The sequence below is a fragment of the Pan troglodytes genome, chromosome 7 (genome assembly GCF_028858775.2).
Source record: "Pan troglodytes isolate AG18354 chromosome 7, NHGRI_mPanTro3-v2.0_pri, whole genome shotgun sequence".
NCBI classification, from domain to species: Eukaryota; Metazoa; Chordata; class Mammalia; order Primates; family Hominidae; genus Pan; species Pan troglodytes.
This window is the reverse complement of record NC_072405.2, coordinates 71,959,070-71,966,451: the sequence shown is the minus strand read 5'-3', so window position 1 is coordinate 71,966,451 and position 7,382 is coordinate 71,959,070.

Sequence of the window (7,382 nt, the reverse complement as noted above, 5' to 3'; positions counted from 1 at the left end):
AACTAAAAATGTGTAAGCTAAGAAAATTAAAAAGTTAAGTTTTTAATCTGTGATTTCAGGTGTTGCCGGTCCAGGCGCTCACACAGTGTTGTCAGGAATCTCTCCCCAGATCTCAGTGCGACCTTTCCTTTGTGTGGCCCCATTTGCAAAAAGACTCCCCACTCAGAAGTGACAGTGACCAGCAGCAGTTCCGGGTGTAAATTCTACCAGATTAGCAACTCCAAGAAGAATAGATTCCCTTTTTTAAAAAAAAATCCCAGCTTCCACCACAGCTTCTGTCCAGGAAAAGTTCTGTGTCTCCTGGTGGTAGGGTGGAATTCGTGGCATCCAAACCACATGGACTTGGAATCGGAGATGGGTGGTTCCTTAAAGGAATCCTGACCAAGCAGAATCATGCTCCCTGTACATCCCAACAACATGATAATAGCAAAACAGGTAAGTATTTATCTAATAACATTGAATCTTATACATTCCCCTGAGTGGCGTACATGTTCTTACAACAAAACTCTACAATTCTACAAAGGTCAATATAGTGTTGGTCAGGTACACAACTCTCTTTTAGTATGGTGTAGTGGGGTTCTACTTGTCAGGCCTCTGGAATAAACCAGAATTCACCCAGATGGTTTAAACAAATAGACTTTAAGAAAAAAGCTATGTATAAAGATGTGGGAAGGGATAAGAGCAAAATAAGAAGGGTGTCTTGGCACCCAAAATCTAGCGGTATTAGAATGTTGTTAAAACTCCTGCAGCCAAAGGGACATGGCTTTGCCAGTGGAGCTGTGGCTGTGGAGGAAGGCACTTGCTCCCAGTGAAGCAGCCCTACAGCCAGGAGAAGGTGGGAAAGAAATATCTTGATGTCTCTCTTCTCTTTACCCTCTGATTTTCCTGTTGGTGCCAGAAGAGTTGGCACAGATGAGTAAGTGATGTAGTCTGTAGTGGTCGACTTCCTGTGACACAGAGTGAGAAGAGAAGGATGGAAATGAATCTGCAGGAGCAAAGAGGAACAGAGGGCATAACCTAGCATATCAGAGTATTAGACATAATTTAGGTGGTGGCCCACGGGTCCCTCTTTGGCCATGCCCACCTACACACACCTCCCAATGTCCACTGGCTGCAGTTCACTAATCCAAGGATAGAGATGCCTGACTCAAGCAAGTCAACAAAACTCTCCTCCCTGAATTTCAATTTTGAACAGACATACAGAGTCTTCAGGGTGTGGGAGCTGAATCATCATACAGCAGCACCCTAGAGAGAAATTCCTATCGTTTCTGATGCTGAAGTCTCACAAGCTTCTCTGGTTCCTGTCCTTCCTGTAGCTTGTTTTTTCAGCTGTTTCTCCACTTACATGAGCTACCCTAGTATTACTTAAATAAATTCCACTTTAAATTTTGAGCCAGAGTGGTTTTTCTATTGCTTGGAACAAGAAACAGGCTAGTTACAACATTTGGGATGGATTTTTTTCTCGTTTATACATTAACGAGGACTAGGTGGCTCCATAGCTGCGTCCAGTTTGAGCATGGACATTACGTGTTTCTGGTTAATGTCCAGACTTGTGCTCTTTAACTGTCGATACAGTGATATCTTTGGGTCGAAGTTGATGAGTTTAATGAGGACAAGTTCCTAAATATAAAAACACAACTTGAAAATAGTGCAAAGAAAGACCATTGCCAAAGATGAAATTCACTTCACAAAACAATTTTGGGTCAGTTCTGACAAAGATGAATGAGAAGCCAAGGTCACAATAATTCCTATCTGAAAACATTCAAAAACTGTTATATGCAACCTTTCCATTCAGCTGTAAATAATTCATAGACAATAACATCAGTTCTTGGATATTTTGCTGGCTTGTTTGTTTTGTCCTTGACCAGCTGGCCCAGGTTGATATTTCACTCTTGCCTACCTGCATCCTTTCTGCCCTTGCATTCACTGGACCTGGTGAATGGCACTGAGCTGATGGCAATGGGACAAAGGGGACAGGGAGCAGTTCTGGCTTTGTGAAGATTACAATCTAACATTTGTTAAAACTGGGTAGTGGGTCTCTTGGAAAAGGGAAAGAGGAGGCCAGATAAATGTGGGTCAAGGAAATCAGGAGTCTTCTAGGGACAATCTGAGATCCATTTTGAGCCCCACTTTAAAATCCAGGAAAATTACAACTCAAGAGAATTGACTAGGGCAGAGCTTAAGATGGACAGACACCCTCCCAACAGTATATCCACCAACCACTTGCATCTTTACCTTTTATCCCCACAATCCTCAGATGCAATAATGGCTAGTCAACTAACTGGGACCCTCTGGGAACCTCTGGAAAATAATTCTGGACAGTGACATGCTGAATCTTCTAGAGTTGACCATGACTTTTTTGGGCTCTTTTAAAGAAACAGCACTGAGCAACTTGCCTACCATCCTCTTAATTTACACCATTATCCCCTGCGCCCACAACATCACACTTCAAATAGACCCTGTCAGTGCATTGAATCCAGACATGAGCAAACGAACCGTCCCATGACTCATGACATGGGGAAAAACACCTAACACTTTTCCTCAAGGTGGGCTCTGTATGATGAAAACTTGACTGGAGACTAGATGGCTTCCAGACAATACTCAGCTCCTCCATAGCTCCTAGCTGGCATCAGTGAGTAGCATTCCCCAATAGAGACTGGGTCCCTCCAGATGTGGACTCCACCCTTACCAGATGGCCCACCATCCTCTTTCCTTTCTTATATTCCCTCCATCCATTTTTCTTTTCCCAGCCAAGGAAAGCCTTTCAAATCCCAAAGGCTGAAAAGCTTGGCTTTTACTCATTACGTATCATGGTCTAGCTTGGCACTACCCAATTTCAGCCATAGTAAAAATGATCTGTAATTTTGAGCCATACAATACAGTAGCCTAGCCACATTTATCTATCAAGCACTTTAAATGTGGCTAGTGCAAATAAGAAACTGGCTTTTTCATTTTATTTACCATTAATTAATTTAAGTTTAAATAGTTACTTGCTATAGGCTGGTAGCTACCATGTTGGACAGTGCAGGTCTAGCCCTTGACACTCAAACACTAAGAATTTACTCTCTCTTTTTTTTTTTTTTTTTAAAGAATTAATTCTCTTTTATTTTTCTTTCAGATTCTTTCTGATTTTCTTCTGATGTTTCTAAGAAAACAAACTTGGAATATTCTAGCTAAAGAGTGGGATAAGTGAGGACAATATTTCAAAACTATCATTTTGCCACGTTTATCCCTCTCTATCTCAACAAACAAGTTACTTCTAACCCAGGGTGTAGGTGTTATTTGCCCCAGCCTGTCTGAGAAGGATTTCATATGCTTCAGTACTGGGTAACATTCTTGCCTGTCTCATGTGTCACTTCTTAGGTCTCCCAGGCAGATATTTCATGGTAGAAATAAAGGGCTTAACAAAATCAAAGAGGGCAGAGAGAAGTAAACATCATGCCCATGACTCCACACCACTTTTCCTGTATGTCACACTAAGAGGTGTTTGAACCCCATGTAACATTGTGAGGTGGAGGTGGCCTGATCTCACCATCCAGCCTGAGTCCTATAAAGGTGTGTCTAGGTAAACAGAGGCTTGTGCCCAGGAATGGCCAGCCTCACAGGTTGCCAGAGTCCTGGAGTGGCTTGGAAGTGGATGACTGTGTGCCTGCTCAAGGGCTAGCAAAGGACCAGCAACAGCAGCCTGAACCTGAGGAGGCCTGGAGAGCAGGGGCAAAGGATGACTCAGCAGTGACTTTTACAGACCATTGGCCAAGGACCAGGTGGGTTCAATGACACCTCAGTGGATACAATAATGGACAGATGGCAGCTAAGACCAAATGTCGCCCCTCCTTCCAGGTCTTTGGCATAGTTTAAGTCTCTCAGAAATATGATGGAATCAGAGAGAAAAATAGAAGACCAAGGAAGTTGAAATTAAGTTTTTATAGACCCCAGAATATTAGCATACAAAAGTAAAATTTAGTTATAGAAAAATAAGTTTACATTTATTTCTTACTTAGGTTGGTGAACTGCTACATTATTATAATGAGATTATTACTGTAACACATATTTTTTATATTATATTCCCCCAAAAGTGTCCACTGAAAGCGGACTACAAAACCTAGGCCCCAATTCCTCCTTGTAAAGGAGGAATAGGTTAAATTAGTACATGTAGTCCTGAGTTTCTAGTATTCTCCAATAAAGAAAGGCAAATTAAATGCAAACTAGAAGCCTATGATTCTCAAAGATTTAGAATTTTACTTATGGGGAGGGAAAACAAATAATTTTTTATGCTAAAATATATTAATACAAAACATAAAATTTGCCATTTTAACCATTTTAGGTGTTGAATTTAATGGCATTAAGTCCATTCACATTGTTGTGCAACCATAACCACCAACCTCTCCAGAATCCCAAATTGAAACTCTATACCCATTAAAGGATGACCTTTCATCCTCATTCCCTTCAGTCCCTGGCACCCCCCATTCATTTTCAGTCTCTGTGAATTTGACTACCTTAGATATCTCAAGTAAATGGAGTCATAGAATATTTGTTATTTTATGTCTGGCTTTTTCACTTGGCATAATGTCTTCAAGTTTCACTTAGGTTGTGGCATATATCCAAATTCCATTTTTTTTCTAAGGCTGAATAATACCTCATTGTATGTATTCACCACATTTTGTTTATTCATTCATCTGTTGATGGACATTTGGGTTCTTTCTACCACTTGGCAATTGTAAAGAAAGATGCTAGGAACATGGGTGCACAAATATCTGTTTGAGTTCCTGCTTTCAATTATTTGAGGTGTATAACCAGGAGTGGAATTGCTGGATCATATAATAATTTAATGTTTAATTTTTGAGGAAACACCATAGTGTTTCCCAGAGCAACTGCATCATTTTATGTTCTCCCCAGCAATGAACAAGGGTTTCAATTTTTACACACCTTTACCAACATATTTTTTATTTTAAAAAATCAAGTTGGAGTTAGCTTTGATCTACTAGAATAGAAATAAATTCTATGCTTACTTTTTCTTTTTAATTGGGTTCATGTTGCTGCTTTTGTCGAAGCATCCAGCAAATTGCTTCTAACACTCATTCTTTTCTCCTCGTCTCCCTGATTTTACTATTGTGACAAAGCAGATCAGAGAAAAAGTCAAGAAAATAGTAAAGTTTGTCTTTCAGTCCTCTCAGTAGTACATTTACCAGGGAGCTGCATGCTCTCTGCCTCCCCAGCCCACCCTGGCACTGCTCATCAACCCAGACGCCTCACTCCCAGACCTTTCTCTTTTTCCCCCCACTCCCCACACCCCAGTGTAACTTGGGGAACCTAATATAGAGTACAATGCTAATACAATACTTTGAAAAGCAATGTGCATACAGACTACTTTTGTAAATAACACCTTAATCATGACGAATGACTTGAAGGGGGAAAATGTCAGGTGCACCAATAGGATGCGGGGGAGTTGCAGAGGCTCAGTGTAGACGAAAGACCTAGACAAGAAGTCCTATCATATCATTTCTAATCAGACACAATCGCCAACTAACTGGAAAACTTTAAGCAAGCCATTTAATGTTTCTGGGACTGTTTCCCCATTTGTAAAGTGCAAGATAAACTCCTTCCAATGAAAAAGCTGGATGATCATTTCATCTGTCTAAACATTTGAATGTATATGAGTGAGTAAAAATAATGTCCTTCAACAATATACTGTGCCATTTCTAAGATGTGTCCTATCAAATATAAACCCACAATAAGAGTATGGCGAGAGTGCAGAAATAGGAAAGCACAACCAAAAGCTTGGTCTAGAAGTAGACCCAAGGATATCAGATAAAACTTATGCATTGTTTAATCACTCAACATGTGCCAACTATAGTAAGTCCTCAATGCCTTCAATAGATCCTTGGAAACTGCGACTTTAAGCAAAGTGACATATAATGAAACCAGTATTTTTTTCTCATCAGTGTTATAATGAAACAACACTGAAGGAGACAACATTATTGGAGGACTTGTTGTTCATTGTTTCACTTAAAGTCACAGCTTCCAAGAACCTATCCATGGTGTTAAGTGAGGGCACACTGTGCTATATTTTGTATATTAATATTATTAATTTATCACTTAATTTCTGCAACATGATTATTGAAGTAAGAGAGTGAGAAAGTAATGGATGTCATGTTATTTATTTATCTATTTTTATGTATTTATTTATTTATTTTTGAGACAGAGTCTTGCTCTGTTGCCCAGGCTGTAGTGCAATGGCACAATCTTGGCTCACTGCAACCTCCACCTCCTGGGTTCAAGCAATTCTCCTGCCTCAGCCTCCCAAGTAGCTGGGATTACAGGTGCTCATCACCACGTCCAGCTAATTTTTTGTATTTTTAATAGAGACTGGGTTTCACCATGCTGACCAGGCTGGTCTCGAACTCCTGACCTCAGGTGATCCGCCCGCCTCAGGTGATCCACCCATTTGTTTTCTTTTCTTGCTTTATATTCCTTGGAATTGAATCAAAAGCCATTTCTTCCTCTTCACACCAGGAGAGTTAGCTGGGACAGACTGTATTGGTAAATTCTAGCCAGAGGTTATAACTGTGACCCACAATGTAAATTTGGTTTCTAAATGTAAAATCTACAGTGTCATTTTTAAAATATAAATTAGTCAATTTACCAATATTTGAAATTAAAGGTGTTTCACATGTTTTCTTTTATAAAATCCAAATTTTCAACAACTCTTGAAAAGTCATTAGAATTAGGCAACACTGGGCATTTATTACCAACAAGATCAGCCGAATACAAGTAACACCTACCTATTTAGACTGAGTGTGTGCTCTGCAGTTCACTAGACACTCCCACTCTCCATTAATCTGTATGTTACTGCTTAACTACCCGCAGAGGGTATTTCAATTTGCACCTTCTGAGATGTTAAGTTACCAGCTTTCGTTGTTTAGGCTCTGAAGGGAATCCACATGAAACCTCAGATGGGGAGGGCATGGAAACTTTTGTACACAAATTGTAAAATAGGAAGGCATGGGAACCTACCATGGGACAGTAACTAGATGCAGAACACTGGGGAATGGGTGGTTACAGCTTCCACAGGTGCATGAGACCCTGGCCACTCTGAGCAGGCCCGGCCAAAACACCAAAATCTCCTAGGGGATGAGGACATGACTTGATAACAAGCCTCAGGTTCTTACACGCCTGGGTAATGCCTGCGGTTCTTGCCAGCCTGGGCAATGCCTGGGAGTGGTGCCCCCGTGGAAGATCCTCACTACGAAGGGCTTCATAGTGGCCTGTGCAAGCAGGACGACAAGCCACGTAGATCTCCATGAAGACGTAGCAAATGACAACGCCTGAGGGCAGCCCCATTAACTGTGAAGAAAAATGGCAGAATTTCCTTGGGGACCTCT